The sequence below is a fragment of the Temnothorax nylanderi genome, unplaced genomic scaffold, assembly GCF_030848795.1.
Source record: "Temnothorax nylanderi isolate EJ_2023f unplaced genomic scaffold, tnyl_v1.0 TNYL_tig0007_pilon, whole genome shotgun sequence".
In the NCBI taxonomy this organism is placed as follows: domain Eukaryota; kingdom Metazoa; phylum Arthropoda; class Insecta; order Hymenoptera; family Formicidae; genus Temnothorax; species Temnothorax nylanderi.
In genome coordinates, this window is record NW_027249069.1 from 2,071,065 (window position 1) to 2,088,957 (window position 17,893).

The 17,893-nt window shown below is 38.0% G+C and overlaps 1 protein-coding gene across 1 annotated transcript in view; it reads right to left on the reverse strand.

The window, feature by feature from the left end:
• Nucleotides 1-17,893, reverse strand: part of LOC139781745 (unc-112-related protein) — a 48,247-nt gene that overhangs the window by 7,220 nt on the left and 23,134 nt on the right. The gene's annotated exons all lie outside the window — the stretch shown is intronic.

Genomic DNA, 17,893 nt, shown 5'->3' on the forward strand with positions numbered 1-17,893 from the left:
GTACACATATGAGAACACAATTATAATCTAATTACAAATATAAAGTTGCGGAATGGTATTTCCGTAACGAGAAGCGAAAAGAGCCGATTGGAACCTGGATTACGCGATGGCGAGGGAGGCCGCGGATCTGCGAGGACTAAATAACACTTTTTAAAAACTCGCGTGTAGCCGGAACAAAATACGTTTTTCCTGCCTGTCTAGATCGGTTCCACCGCGATCGCAGCTGCGATCTATAAATATTTCGCGGATTTCAGATTGGCCGCTCGATCGTTAACTGCTTGTTTTCGTTCGGATAGCCGGCCACTCCGCGTCTTCCCGGACTCGCCCACGCGCGGAGAAGACAGAGAACAGATTTATCTCTTGTCTCTTGCTCTTCTGTTTCCACATCTGCGTCTTCTCTCGTTCCCATTTAACTGGTGACGACGGCGCGTGCCGTGATAACGTATCGTCCACGCGACGATCGAGATCATCGCGAATGGTTAAATGGTTAAATGTTAAAATGTGATTTATCCCCGAGTAACGTTCATTTCCAGTTATTTATTTGGATTGACGCACGAGTCAGAGACATTTCGTCTTGAGGTGAAAGAAAGCAAGTAAAACAATGTGCATAATGAATAATGACATACAGAGTATAATGAGTCAAAAGTGCTTGAGGTAAATTAAAAAAAAATCAAAACTTAAAAATTCAGGACCATTTTTAAAAAAAAGTTAAAGGTAACTTTTTAAGCAAAATACAATTTTGTCCAAATAAATGACCACAATTTAGACAACACAAACGATGTTCGCCTGTGTTGGTAGCAGTATTGCTACGTGTGGACCAAGTGTGGACTAACCTGGCACGAAAGCCAATTTAATTTAATTTCGAGACCGCTCAGGGCGGCTCAGGTGGATTCAAACCCGCTTCCTCGCGGTTATAAGTCTGGCGCTTTACCGCTAGACCACATTGCCACCCAGTTTGGAAACAGATTGAACATACTTTTATGAAGTACGTTCAAAGAAATAGCTAATTCAGATACAACAATTAAGCAGAATGATCTAAAAATTATCCAGATTTATGTCTCATAACTCTTTATCATATACTATGATCTTATTTATTGACTTTTCAAACTTTTATAAAGTATGGGTGTTTGATTTTTATAGTAAAATATTTGTATGCATTGCAATATTATAATGTGTATATATTAGAGCTATTTACACAAAGAGACTTAAGATTAAATCTGAATTATAAGATAAATTTTACAACTTTAATGAAGTTCAAGCAAAAATGGATATAAATATAGAGGGTCATCAAATCTTCTTTTTTCCATAAGAATGCAATATTTTGAGGAGACATGAATATTTTTATGACTCGCTATACCGCCCCCCGCCTTCGTTTTAATCGTCGAGAAACAACAAAACTGAGAGAGTACGTGATTGATAGACTTGACATCGAGCAACAAGTCGTAAACGGGGTGTCCCGCCACTCTCGTCGTTCCTTTCACCCAGTGATTCCTCGACCGATTTGGAATCGATTTTTTTCTTTGGCGAGTAACAGCTCGAGTACAGTCTTTTTTAAATTTCGAATGTTAGATTCTTAGTAACTAACACAAGTTGCAACGCTGTAAGACTGAAAGTTGCCTCAATGCCTCAGCATTAAAACAAAAGTATTTTTTAAAATTTCTATTCAACAATTTTTCAAAATATTCTATTTTTTCACGAAATTTGCCATTATAATAAATGTAATATAATCCCACTATAAAGAAGACTAATTAAATTTAATTTGATTTAAATAACAAGAAACCAAATATTTCTAAATGAATGAACGAAAATAGATCTCTATAATTTTCTTTAAGAAAAAAAAGAATATAATAGATTTTCGAGCCATAGAAATAATTTGTAACGATAAAACAAGCCACATAATTCAAGGTAAGCTTTTCAATCTTATAAAAAGTCTGACTAATAATGATAAACTAATAATATAAATTTAGAAACAGTTTACATATTTCATTTAAGCTCGTATCTTCTTCTCTTCATGGTATGCGTACTCGTCGCGCGGGCGAATTTTACGAAGCGGTCTGACGAATACGTGCATGCAATTACGGAAAGTAAAAATCAAGAACGTCGCTGAATGCGGATTAGACCATTCGACTTGCGTTCACGAATTGCTTTCGTGGCACGTCTCGGTAGCAACGACCGCGATATTTGCGCACGGCACCTATTTATACTCCCTTAAGAGTATGACGGACTCATACGCGACATCCGCGGCTCGACACGTGAAATTCAGTCTCTGGTGCGAGGCAGGAGGCAGAGTCCATCTGTTCTCGTTACGTCGTCGAAGAGTTGCGGGGGAGAGCCCTCACCCGCACGCGGTTCTCGAGCAAGGTATCCAGGAGCGGAAGAGTTGGTCGGCTTGATACAAGAATCCTATTTTAGCATCCTCGTGTCTGGATTTGGAGGGTCCGACGCGAGAGTTTCATCAAGAGAATTCAACAGCATACGATTCAACAGCTCCGTTGATCTTTTGTCGTGGAAACGTGGGCGATTACTGGACTAGAACAGAGCACATTCGATCTCTTGCGGCAAACGAAATAATTCTGACGAAAGGGAAAACAAGTTTAGAAGCTGAAACGGGCTGTACGAAAATACGACGTAACGTTCACGGCTTTCTGGTTAACACATGGCTACGGAAATCTGGAAAGAGGCCTCGATCCATGGTGGCGGTATATTGCGAAGTTGTGTGGACGGAACATCCGCTAGTTGTAAACGACGAAAGGCTTACGGGGCACGTGCGGCCTGTGTAAACTCCGAAGGAGCGTTTACAAACGCTGCTCGGCGCAAGGAGGGTGAGCTTTAATAAGGGAACAAAGCGGGGCGCGCACGTGGCGGCGCGCACCAACATCCCCCTTACCCCCTTACGACGACGGACATTGCGCGGAAGTCGGGATATATAAAATTATGAGACGCGATAACGAGGCACTCGTAATCCGTGTATTATGCATTATATGCAGCAAGAGAACCGGAACTCTCTTTCTCCCTCTTCTCTACGTGAATTCCAGCGCGGAAAGCAAGGAGCTCCTTCACGTTCTCCCCCTTGACTCTCTCCATATTTCGCGTGAAGAAACGCGAGCTATTCAGCGCTGGGAAAGAGGATTGCAGGGACACACGTGCTACTGAGCTTGTCGAGATCGAAAGAGGAGGGGGCAAGACTACCTCAGGGATAAATCGAGGGGTGAAACATTGCAGAGATTTAAAACAGCGTAATTTCGACGCTGCGCTACGGAAAGCAACGTCCTGTATCGATTGTTCCCGCAAATAAATATTTTGCACACCAAGTTTCAACTTTATTACATAAAATTCTTCAAAATTTGGTAGAACAAATTTGAGAATCAAGATGAATATCGTATAAGCTCACGGATTTCACCAGATAGACGTGAAATCAAAAACTAATTGGAAAACATATATTTTTGTGTGTGTAATATATCTCGATTAATGTAAATAAGAAACGCTAAAAACAGAATTGAAAGTAATTTGTATTTGTTATCTGAATTATTTTGACGAAGATTTAAATCATATGCTTCATCGACGCACAAGATATCGATGATTGGCATGTGTGATATTACATGATATCTCGTATCTTATCTTTTTTCACATATTGCAAAAATGTCACGCGCTAGATGCGCAGAGGAGTTACGTGTATAGATAACAATTTGAATAATACCTGATAATATGTATACGTGTATAAATCGAGACAGATGTTAACAAATAAAATAGGAATCTGTTAATTATTAATTGGAGAATAAATTGGAGATGTACGAATTAATAGTAATGCAATTAATTGTGATATCGTAACTCATAATATCGTAAAACAGATAGATTTCGCGTGATGTAACGATGTAACGATCCCTAACATTTACGACAATATACGATATTCAGTCGTCTCGCCTTGGTAGAACAGCGTCTTTAACTTCGCTTGCTCGAAAGAAAAAAAAAACGAAGGCCGCGCGTAAATCCGAGTCTGAGTCGCACCCAAACGAAGGCGTTGTCCAAGTATACCCCTCGCTACTCGTGTTTCTCGTCCCTCTTCACTTCAAAGTCCAAAGCGTGCTTCAACATTGTCGAGCCACCCTCTTACGATGTACAAAGGCGTGCGTGTACAGTAGTAGCCGGGAGTATCACATGGAGACCAGAACACGTCTCAGTCCCTTTGGCTGTTCGCCCAATTAACCGCGTCGCTTTCTCTTTGCAATTTTATAAACGCCGGAGTCCCAAGTCCCAAGTAGCTACGAAATCAAAGCCACAAAATGGTGGAATCTTGAGATCGTGGCACTAAGCATTACGGTCTCGGTGCAATTTCAATAAATAAATAAAAATTCTTCCCACGGCTTCTTTATTTATGTTGTTCATGACTTATGCACGTAGATAAATAAATCAGATATCGTCTGACATATATTATCGAAAGCTCATAATTTTTTAATTCGCCTATAATTAATTCATTCACGTATTACGTGAACGGGAAACACGTAAGTATCAACAATTAAGACCCAGGGGGTCATTCAGCCGACGGCGAAGGCGGGAGATATGCAAATTGGTGAACCTGTTGCATTGGGTTCTATTTAAACCAAATCCCTCTTGTATCGCGTTGTAGCATAATCGGATTTTCATGGTATGAGTGATTGAATCGCAGGGGGAATGGAAGGAGAGCAATCGCTTTGATTGATGTCGCGTGATTACGTTGCTAGTGGCGTAACGGTAGGAGAATGCGTAACTTTAGTAATACTTCGATACTTATCGTCTATCATATATAACTGCACCATATATTACTCTATCAGGGATATTAATAAAACTATGTAAAAAAAATGGACGTATATATTTCATACATAAAAAAATTTTTGATTACTATATAAAATATACCAGATATATAATGCTGAACTATGAACGAATTATTTCTTTTGATATAAAAAAGTGAAAAGATATAATGACTACAAGTTCGTTGAAAAAATTAGTTGGTCAAACAAAAAATTCGTTATGGAATTCATAGACAAAGTTCTGTTGTGTGAAACACCGTAAAGAACAGAGAATGCCAGCGAAGAAGGGAAATTTAGGGTAGCACAAGAAAAAAAAAGACATTTGCTTTCGTATGCTCTGGCTTAATTGCTCTAAAATAAGCGCTTACTCAGACACGACGCCTTTAACTCGGCTTAATCTGTTTGTAACGTCGCGATACGAAGCTCCATATGTATCACTCGTAATTTAATATGAGTGTAAGATGGGAGATCAGCCGCGAAACGATCAGTTCGTTTTGTAAAGAGGCGTTAGGAAAGCATGTTATCATTACGACTTGGCATTATATAGCTGAATTCCCAGAGACGAAAATCTTCATTTAGTTCGTTACCCTGGCAGATAAAAGTTCATATTATTCATTACACATTCACGTTATTCGTTAATTGCGTGATTCGCATTATCCGTTATCTTCATTGCCTATTATTTTAGTGTTTATTATTCATTATTCTTTATTTAGAATGCGAGAGCAACCTTCGGTAAATAAACGACCGTAAAGTTAGAGCAATTAGCAATAGGGTAGTTCCCAGCGACATAAACTAGCGTGTTCGCGCTCGAGGATTGAAAACGGAATTTCTGCCCGTGAGAAATATTATTATGCGTGTCTGGGAGCCGCGTAATCGCGCGGCGTAACACGCCACGCGGTTTGCAACTTTTCGAGAAAGAGCGACATGCTGTGGACGGTTAGTTAGATGTAATTACCGTGTAACTGAAGCAAAACGATCGCACGGAGTAAATTTTTTTAGAGTTATCTCAATGACCTAAAACAAAATAAAATTCATGCAACTAAATATTAGTAATAGTCACGTGCTATCAAGCACTTTAAATCATTTCAAAATTATATGAAAAAAATGTTCCAAATACATAATGTATAAAGAAATCTTAAAAAATTTCGAAAAATTTAATAATCTTAATTAATCACATAGCATATCGAAAATAATTAATTTGTAGTCAAATTAATTTATATTTAAATGTAACAATTCGGCAAATAAATAGTTAATAATTTTCCTTATTTATAAAAGATTGGAAATTCGTTCAAAATTCTAGATATTTTAAACAAAATTTATAACAAAATATGACTTCATTTCTTTTATATTTGTAACTAATTTGTAAAAAATTAGAGTTAACGTCCTTTCTAGTTCATTATGATATTAAACTTTGCTATTCGTATTTTTAACCAGTTGAAGGGCTTACAGACTTTAGTATTACAGACATTTATTGACAGAACCATGTAAGACTGCATGTAGTGAATTATCACGTGGGATTGATCGCTCGAACGCGCGTGCAACAGGTGTCCGTTCAATGCAGCTTGCATCATCGTGCATTGAAATTACTATTCCATAAAAGTATTTGTTAGAATAAAATACACAGGGACAATCCGTTATCGATAGCACAATCGAGAAGAAAATGGCTCTATCTAAAAAAAAGTACATAAAAAATAGAATAAAATTTTTTCGTATAAAATCTTCTAGTTCTGAATGTTATTCGTACTTTGACATTGTTATATAATTTATTTTACGTGATACCAATTATATAAATCGCAGAGATATTATCAATTCTTTGATTTTCGAAATAGATTTTTGAGAAAAAAACGTGTGAAAAAAATTGTTCTACTTTCTCGATTTATCTCTTGATCTTAAAACACTACCTTCTCGATTGGACATAAAGGAATACTATTAAGGCGTTCGAAAGTAAGGTTTTAAACGCACGTAGGAGTGCAAAGCGAATCCTTTCCTTTCTTGGTATGCTCGGGAGGTAGATATCACCGTCATCGAGAGATCTTATGCACGCAACAGGTATCTGATTAAAAATGTTTCCCACGTTTCACGTTCCCCCACCGTCAAGTTCGAGATAACTAAGAAATAACGGGCACGTTTGAATTTACCGGAAGGCACGAAAGTCTGATAAAAATAAGTACGCCACAAGTCTTTTCTTCCGTTTGTTTACTCGCTACAGCGAACTTTTCAAACCTAATGCAGCATCGTGATGTTTCCCAAAATAGATTCGTTATTCCTTTCATTAAGAAACTTTCGAACTTTACGAAGAAATCGGTATTGTAACGTGTAGGTAATGTGTAAACGTGATCATGCAATGCCCATTTTAGGATAAAAATAATGAAAAGAAGAGAAAAGACGATTGACGCGCGGCACGACGATGACGCTATCCGTATGGACTTCCTCCGTGTGAATGAATATGTATGTTGAATTTAATTAGCGAGTCAAGGCCGCGGCAACTGTTTCCATTGCAAACGCGCCGTCGCCGCTATTGTCATTCTAAGATCTCTTTCCGATGCCGTTCATCCTTCCCAGAAACTACACGTTGACGTTTGATTAGCGATCAGTCCTCTTTTTAAAGGACGACGGCATTAGAAGTTGTATATTAGCGCAATAAAAAGAAAAACAGGAGAAACCAGTAAGCTATCGTTGACGAGCATTATGATAGGTTTATTATATCCTTTTGTAAGGAATTTACTTTCAACATCCAGCGTTTACTTAACAGCATTAGACTTTTGCTCTTTTTCTCACTCTCTCTCAGCAAAGGAGAGGAGAGTGGAAAGCGAGCGTGAGTTCGCAGAACGCGGAAGAGTATTTTCCAGTTGTTGCAATCTAATCGGCATCTGCGCAGCGAGATTAAGATATGTATATAGAGTGCTCAAATCCAAAAAACTAATACACCAGAATTTGTTGCTTTTTTGTTGCTCCAAGATAGCGTGAAAACATTTTTGAAATATAACGTTTTTTTAGAAAATACGTATATCTGAATACTTAACAGACATCACCATATTGACTACATCTTAAACAACGTTATATTTCCAAAATGTTTTCACGCTATCTTAAAGCAACAAAATAGCAACAAATTCTGGTATAAACGTTTTTTCGATTTGAGAGCACTCTATATATTTTTTTTCGCTTGGGGGGGGGCCAGCTTGACACAAGTTCTAGCCCCACCACATACTAAAAAACACATATAGAGTGCTCAAATCCAAAAAACTAATACACCAGAATTTGTTGCTTTTTTGTTGCTTTAAGATAGCGTAAACAAATTTTCGAAATATAAGGTTCTGTAAACAATGCCATTAATAAATACTGCATCTTCGACCGTTATCTACGACTTGGATGGCTAAAAACTAAGTAAAAGAATTTGTTACTCGGGTCTTTTTGTTATTTAAATATTCTGTGGACCGTGCCCTACCAGAATATGCAACGTATGATTTTGTTGCTCGCCCCTAACTGCAATAAACAAATTATTTATCTCCGCGTCGACCGTTATCTACGACTTCCGTGGCTAAAAATTAAGTAAAAGAATTTGTTGCTCGGGTTTTTTTGTTATTTAAATATTCTGTGGACCGTGCCCTACCAGAATATGCAATATATGATTTTGTTGCTCGCCCCTAACTGCAATAAACAAATTATTTATCTCCGCGTCGACCGTTATCTACGACTTCCGTGGCTAAAAATTAAGTAAAAGAATTTGTTGCTCGGCTCTTTTTGTTATTTAAATATTCTGTGGACCGTGCCCTACCAGAATATGCAACATATGATTTTGTTGCTCGCCCCTAACTGCACATAAACAAATTATTTATCTCCGCGTCGACCGTTATCTACGACTTCCGTGGCTAAAAATTAAGTAAAAGAATTTGTTGCTCGGGATTTTTTGTTATTTAAATATTCTGTGGACCGTGCCCTACCAGAATATGCAACATATGATTTTGTTGCTCGCCCCTAACTGCACATAAACAAATTATTTATCTCCGCGTCGACCGTTATCTACGACTTCCGTGGCTAAAAATTAAGTAAAAGAATTTGTTGCTCGGGTCTTTTTGTTATTTAAATATTCTATGGACCGTGCCCTACCAGAATATGCAACGTATGATTTTGTTGCTCGCCCCTAACTGCACATAAACAAATTTTTATCTCCGCGTCGACCGTTATCTACGACTTCCGTGGCTAAAAATTAAGTAAAAGAATTTGTTGCTCGGCTCTTTTTGTTATTTAAATATTCTGTGGACCGTGCCCTACCAGAATATGCAACATATGATTTTGTTGCTCGCCCCTAACTGCACATAAACAAATTATTTATCTCCGCGTCGACCGTTATCTACGACTTCCGTGGCTAAAAATTAAGTAAAAGAATTTGTTGCTCGGCTCTTTTTGTTATTTAAATATTCTGTGGACCGTGCCCTGTCAGAATATGCAACTTGCGATTTGTTGCTCGCCCCTAACTGCACATAAACAAATTATTTATCTCCGCGTCGACCGTTATCTACGACTTCCGTGGCTAAAAATTAAGTAAAAGAATTTGTTGCTCGGGTCTTTTTGTTATTTAAATATTCTATGGACCGTGCCCTACCAGAATATGCAACGTATGATTTTGTTGCTCGCCCCTAACTGCACATAAACAAATTATTTATCTCCGCGTCGACCGTTATCTACGACTTCCGTGGCTAAAAATTAAGTAAAAGAATTTGTTGCTCGGGTCTTTTTGTTATTTAAATATTCTGTGGACCGTGCCTTACCAGAATATGCAACATATGATTTTGTTGCTCGCCCCTAACTGGTCAACGCGGTCGACGCGGACTAACGGTCGACGCGGAGATAAATAATTTGTTTATGTGCAGTTAGGGGCGAGCAACAAAATCATACGTTGCATATTCTGGTAGGGCACGGTCCATAGAATATTTAAATAACAAAAAGACCCGAGCAACAAATTCTTTTACTTAATTTTTAGCCACGGAAGTCGTAGATAACGGTCGACGCGGAGATAAATAATTTGTTTATTGCAGTTAGGGGCGAGCAACAAAATCATATATTGCATATTCTGGTAGGGCACGGTCCACAGAATATTTAAATAACAAAAAAACCCGAGCAACAAATTCTTTTACTTAATTTTTAGCCATCGAAGTCGTAGGTAACGGTCGACGCGGAGATAAATAATTTGTTTATGTGCAGTTAGGGGCGAGCAACAAAATCATACGTTGCATATTCTGGTAGGGCACGGTCCACAGAATATTTAAATAACAAAAAAACCCGAGCAACAAATTCTTTTACTTAATTTTTAGCCATCGAAGTCGTAGGTAACGGTCGACGCGGAGATAAATAATTTGTTTATGTGCAGTTAGGGGCGAGCAACAAAATCATATGTTGCATATTCTGGTAGGGCACGGTCCACAGAATATTTAAATAACAAAAAGAGCCCGAGCAACAAATTCTTTTACTTAATTTTTAGCCACGGAAGTCGTAGATAACGGTCGACGCGGAGATAAATAATTTGTTTATGTGCAGTTAGGGGCGAGCAACAAAATCATATGTTGCATATTCTGACAGGGCACGGTCCACAGAATATTTAAATAACAAAAAGACCCGAGCAACAAATTCTTTTACTTAATTTTTAGCCACGGAAGTCGTAGATAACGGTCGACGCGGAGATAAATAATTTGTTTATGTGCAGTTAGGGGCGAGCAACAAAATCGCAAGTTGCATATTCTGACAGGGCACGGTCCACAGAATATTTAAATAACAAAAAGAGCCGAGCAACAAATTCTTTTACTTAATTTTTAGCCACGGAAGTCGTAGATAACGGTCGACGCGGAGATAAATAATTTGTTTATGTGCAGTTAGGGGCAAGCAACAAAATCATATGTTGCATATTCTGACAGGGCACGGTCCACAGAATATTTAAATAACAAAAAACCCGAGCAACAAATTCTTTTACTTAATTTTTAGCCATCGGAAGTCGTAGGTAACGGTCGACGCGGAGATAAATAATTTGTTTATGTGCAGTTAGGGGCGAGCAACAAAATCATATGTTGCATATTCTAGTAGGGCACGGTCCACAGAATATTTAAATAACAAAAAAACCCGAGCAACAAATTCTTTTACTTAATTTTTAGCCACGGAAGTCGTAGATAACGGTCGACGCGGAGATAAATAATTTGTTTATTGCAGTTAGGGGCGAGCAACAAAATCATATATTGCATATTCTGGTAGGGCACGGTCCACAGAATATTTAAATAACAAAAAGACCCGAGCAACAAATTCTTTTACTTAATTTTTAGCCACGGAAGTCGTAGATAACGGTCGACGCGGAGATAAATAATTTGTTTATTGCAGTTAGGGGCGAGCAACAAAATCATACGTTGCATATTCTGGTAGGGCACGGTCCACAGAATATTTAAATAACAAAAAGACCCGAGTAACAAATTCTTTTACTTAGTTTTTAGCCATCCAAGTCGTAGATAACGGTCGAAGATGCAGTATTTATTAATGGCATTGTTTACAGAACCTTATATTTCGAAAATTTGTTTACGCTATCTTAAAGCAACAAAAAAGCCACAAATTCTGGTGTATTAGTTTTTTGGATTTGAGCACTCTATATGTGTTTTTTAGTATGTGGTGGGGCTAGAACTTGTGTCAAGCTGACCCCCCCCAAGCGAAAAAAAATATATAGAGTGCTCTCAAATCGAAAAAACGTTTATACCAGAATTTGTTGCTATTTTGTTGCTTTAAGATAGCGTGAAAACATTTTGGAAATATAACGTTGTTTAAGATGTAGTCAATATGGTGATGTCTGTTAAGTATTCAGATATACGTATTTTCTAAAAAAACGTTATATTTCAAAAATGTTTTCACGCTATCTTGGAGCAACATATGTACGGTAACGCCTGTCTTGCATTAGATATCTAATCGGAGCTCACGCGAGTTTGTTATTTAAAGTAGGCACGATCGCCGTTAGCGATCGCGCAAGCAGCTGCTTGAAGGTACGTTTCGTAATCCTTAATGTTTCAATACGAGACGATAATTGAACTTACTGTAAACGCCTTGCGTAAAAACATGAGCGGTTCTAACGAAGAAATTTCAGTCAATTAGCTTGCGTATATATTTATAACATTATTTTAATACATTTTCAGATAAAAACAACCAGTGAAAATAATAATGCTTTGATAGTCAGTTAGATCGAATAACAAATTTTTGTTGTTAATTATTTATTGGTAAAGTAAAAGTTTCTGATTTGGTTTGATTTGAAGTTAAGAAAAAAATGCATTATTATTTCCATCTCTTATTAGCTTCCTGAAGCAAAAATATGCGACCTAAAATAAACAGATAAATATGAACGAATGAGCGTTGTATTTTTTCGCGATATTTCTGCCAGATGTGGCAAACGGAATTAAATTAAAAACAATAACGAAAGAGCAGGAAGGCGGAAATCTTCGCTCGTATTAGAAAAGACTTTGCGCTGGAGAATTTCTGAAACGTGGGAGGCTACCGGTAGTATGTCGACGATGTGAAATCAGGTCAGGACGGAACACTCCTTACGTTCGATATTTGGTATCCGTAAAATGATCGATACGACGGTTTCGCGTGAGACTGTTAGGAGGAAAGATGATTAGATTTAAAAAAATGTGTAGGCATGTATCAAACGAAAGTTTGGCGAAAGATTGCCGCTAAAACCTCGTATCGAATAACGAGAATGATGTAAAACTTATTATAGATGTGGCAGACACCGTGGATATCGCAGGCGTCGTACAAAACACACAGCGAATAGGTGGGAAGATACCGAGAGAGTGAGTATAGTGGTGACTGTAGATAACGATGCAAGAACATATCGATCTTGTCGACGAAAACGTGGGCCGATATACGCGGGTGTGTCTAACGAATTAGACCAATTGGACGTAGTTATTGCAGAAAGAAACCAAGTTTAAAACGCAATCTTTCGCGGATATAACCGTTTTAAAGGAACGTTAAAGATAAATTTCCTACAACGATATCGAATTAAAAATAAAATAAGAACTTTGTTCTTTTAATAATTATAAAATTTAATAAACAATTAGAATTCATTTAATCGACTACAATTGGCGGATAATCATCGTGACGATTCGACCATTGGTTTTGGTCTGATTAATCGTCAAGAAATTATCCGCCAATTGTAGTCGATTAAATAAATTCTAATTGTTTATTATATTGTTTGCGAATTACGAATGTACTTTCGATAAAATTTAATATTTATAAAATCACTATTTTGTATAATTCTGACAATTTATTTCTCATAGTTTGAGTCTACTATGAGTAATATAATACGTATTTTCCGCAATAGAAAGATAAAAAAATTTAAAAATTAGTAAAAGATGTTTTAAATTGTTGTTCAAAATTCCATTCAATTAATTACTCGATTTTCCGCACAATTCGCGCCGGAGTCTCAACACAGGACTTATCGAATGATTCGGATTAATACGTCACTTACTGAATTAATCGTTTCTAATTAAACCCTAATTCGAGAACTCGCTCGTTTCTCAATTACCGACTCGATTACGTTTCTTTTCTATCTCAAATGATTTTTTAATTTCTCTCTAAAATGTATGAGTAATTCTAGAATTGTTCGAAGAAGAGACTCTCTATCAATTCTAAATTCTAAATAGAAGTGCTAGCTAACGTCACAACAGTTTGTTTTTGCAGAACACCTATCCAAAAGGAAACAAAAGAAAACGAAATGGAAATTGAACAAGAAACAATATTTACATTTAAATGTGTGGGTAATAATTACACGCACTTCCAATCTCGAATTCAGGTACGAAATGACGTTCATGTGTGCATCGCCCACGCGCGCTATCACAGGAGATGAAAGATTGCAGGAAGTGCTTTTGCATAATCCTACGTGTATTACAGTGACGTGCCTATATTCGTGTCGGCCGTAGCGGTCCTTAGAAGTCCGCCTCCATAGTGAACGGAAAACCGCTATACGCAAAAAATGCATTCCGTGTTGTGTTTTTTATACGGCGCATAACACAAGAAAATAAAGTTGAAGAACTTTGTCGAGATCAGCAGTAGGGCGAATGTTACGAATGCCTCTAAAAATTTCCAGAATGTTTTTACAAAGTGATTATAACAGAAACAAGTCACAAATAATCAAATATATACCAATAAAGCTACAATATTAAAACTTCCTTAAAATTTGTCTAAACATTTCTTAATATTCCGTTAATGTTTTGTTTTTATTATAAGATTTTTCTCTCATTATCAGTATAAACAAGAGCTTGATATTCCCTAAAAATAATGATACTTTTCTGAAATGTGATTTCTTGATTTTGTTTTCATTATCATACAATTGACAAAGCATGTAAAAATTTGACTTCTTCCATAAATAAAACTTTTCCAAAATCATCGAAAGAGGCAAAAGAATGGAAACGAGAGAATTCTACGACGAAGAACTCGTACAAGCGAATAGCTATACACATGTACAATTACACGGATGACGAGGGACGGCGGTTGAGAGTTGCCGGTCGGAGGGAGAAAGGGACGGGAGGGAATACGTGGAAAAAAAACGAGAGTCCCACAAAGGGAGGGAGGAAGATGAACGAGCGGCAAAAGCGAGCGGAGGGCGACATGCGGAGGGGGCGGAACGGAGGACAATAAATGTCAGAACAACGACCTCCCGGTGGCTGGCCGGACGGACTGTCGGCCGTCATGGCCGACAAAATCCTCATAGCGATGCCCGAATTCGAGATTGATGAATCTTGTTTTCACAAAGACGTCGACACGTTGTATTTCTTACGGGCAAAATTAGTGTAACTAAAAAAAAAACCTCGCTGAGAGAAAATATTTATCCCGAATTTATTACAGAAACCGACGTAAAAATTAAACTGAGAATTTTGTCATTTCAGAGTTCATAAATTTAATATTAAAAATTAAAAAGCATTGTGAAAAAAGTTCTATCTCCGCTAAGGAAAAGTCAAAAACATTCATGCCGTCTGCGGAGAATTCATTCCTCAAGTGAGTGCACTTGTTGAGAAACCCCCCCTTGTACAATACCGCCCCGAGATACGAGAGAGAAGAATTTCGTGGTGCGTTAATGAGAATTCGCAGAACGGTTGCGTAGCTCCGCTTCTGGTTTCGCGCACGATATATTTTTCTCAGATTTTCCCGAAGGCGTTAGGCAACGGGCGGAGGAATATGGCGTCGTATGATAAATTTGGTTTATGGCGTCTGCCGTTCTCCTTCTCTTCAGCCCTTCCGAGGGGAACTGGGTCACAGTAAACATATTTATAGAAAGGGAGTTTCTCTCCTGAAGGTGGGGATGACTGGCAAGTCACGGAGGTATATTATTGGAGCCTCGCGATAGTATAGTCGCGGATCTCCGTGTCTTCTTCAAACAAATCGTCGAGTTGTGTGCGCCTTAAAAAGGCGCACTTGGCAGATTGTATAAAAGACTGCTTTAAGAATGTCTCTTTTGGTGTCTCTTATGCGAGACGGTCAAAATACACTTTTACGATTGTTTATTCTTAGCCGATTGTGGCGATTGTGGCGCAGAGAGATGCACGCGCTGTTCCATTGAGCCGAATATCCGAGCTCAAATTCGACCAAGAATCGTCGGTTTTTATTCGATAATTTTGATGTTAAAATTTTGTTTAATTCTAATATCAAAATTATTGTATGTGAAAAAGTGTATTTTTTATAACAGCAAATTACTCCGAATTTATTGCAGTCTACATGTCTTCGTGAAAGTTAATAATCACGAGGATTGTTAATTTTTTTTATTAAATTCATGACAATTTATGTCAATTATGAGTATAGCGCGTTTACGATTAAAATATACCGTTGAATTTACATCTCTTGTTACTCGCGCTCATAATTCCGACTAGCCTGATCCCCCAACGCATGCGAGAATGGTCGCCGCGGGGGTGCGAGGGAATTCGAGGCAGGATCGCGAGACAAATCGATTTCACCCTCGGCTGCGGTCACAAAAGGTATTCCGGAGAGCGGATCGCCGGTGTGTCAGGACTGTCGGGAGCGACCGTTTTCCGCGCGACGCCGCGCCGTGTGAAAGCGAGCGGAAAAGGCGGGAGAGAACGAGGGGGAAAATAGATGGATAGGGGGGCAAGTGCAATTAGTCGCTCCACGGGAAATGCACGCGGTAATGAGACACGGCTGAGCCGTGTCGGATTCGCGTCCGCGCTTCCGGGATGTAATTCCGGCGTGTCGTTCCTCTTCTCGTTCCTTTTGTCCAAAATTTTTTATGAAAATGCCGAAATATCACTTATTTTTCTTAAGAAACTTGGCTTTACGTTACGAAAACCATATCTTATTAAATATAATATTTGTAATGTCAAAGTATGAAAGAATTATATAATGTTACATGTAGAAATTTTATTTCAGTTGACACTTTGTGATATCGTCACTTTTTTGGGAAAAATAGATTTAAATAATAAGATTGCAATATATTATATTCGATTGTCTCAAATATACCTGATCGCTCTCGATTGATTTTAATCGTAATTAGATTACAATTGATTTGATTTCCAATGGATAATTTAAATCCATCATAATTGATAAAATAATCCGTTAATTCATCCGATTGTGATATACTCGCATATTGTTAATATTGCAGTAACAGGGTTGCTCTTCTTTGCCAGTGAAAGGGAATTCTGAGCCATTTTCCATCGTTTTCGTTGCACGAGGAAATCGCAACCGGGATGCTCGCAACGCGTCATAAAACGCGCGGCTCGTAAACGGACTCGCGTAAAACCTCGCGTAGATAATAATAACCTTTTCTGGTCACGAGAATCAGTGAGAGAAAGGGGTTTTAACGTTGCAGAATATATTCATGCCGCGAAAGTTAGCTCGGGGCTAGAGAACGAAGAGAACACGACGATTGCCATTCGCTTTGTCTCTCGATCGATCTATCGCTACTCCTCTGATTCGGTCTTTCTTTCTGGTATATTTTATGTACAGGACTCCTTGCCCTCCCGGAAATCCATCCCTCTGTGTCAAGCGGGATAAGAAAGCATAAAAAGTCGCCTTCGTAAATCAAGGAGAATAAAGAGAGAGATTGCTCAAGCTGTTTCGAAACTAAACTTTGTTGATAAGTCCTTCTATAAAAGAGAGAATTTCTTTCGTCGTTAAACGAAAAGCATTAAGGCTAGACTACGTATACTGAAAACAAATAGCTCAGCGGGATTGCGGCAAATAGGCGACAAAAAATTGCGTCACGACGCGGATAAGTCAATACGTTAACTTAAAGATCTCGCGAAACGTAGTGTCGATTAAAAAAAATTTTTTTTTAATACCATTTTATGGATTATTTTATTCCAAGAATATTCTAAGGCAATCTGTTCATTATCTATAATTGATTAAATTCGCGTTTACTTCCCCATGTTAAGATATACAATATTTAAGATAAGTCTCGCGTGTATCGCATATCCGACTGTGATAGATGCTCGAAATTTCCATCCTGAAAAGCGCGAAATGAAAAGTAGGGTTACGCGGAAGGAAATAATGCGTCCGTGTGCGTACGAAGGATATCGGTCGCTTTATCAGCTCGCATATCCTTTAACTCTACGCTGAGTATCGTCGACTTCCGCTGATGTCAGATCTCCTCTTTCCCCGTAAATGGTATTTCCGCTGCAGAAAGTGAGCTTCGCGAAGCTTTCCACTGTTCGACGACGCTCACATCTTGATGGTAAATGTTTGGCGAAACGCAAAGTCGAACTCAACACCAAAAGTTGCCGAATAAAATTCACGACTATCTTGTTTTCCTTCCTGTTTCCATATCGCAAACCTTGACAATAAATTTATGTATTTGCGATATTCATTGATTTATCGAATGTAATGCAGAAAATATAAATTCTCCCTTCAACGATTTTGTAATGTTACGCAGAATTGTGAAAATTAAAAAAGTAGCCAGCGATTTATTGTGTCTGCTTTGAGATCTTATAAACTTCAAGAAGCATATGCTTTCGCACACGCGTTAAAAATAGAAATATTTATATCTCATTCCGTGTACAAGGTATCAATCATCGTATAATACTTTAATAGCGTATTCTTTCGCGAAATTAGGATCGAAAATGTCGACAATAGGTTTTTGA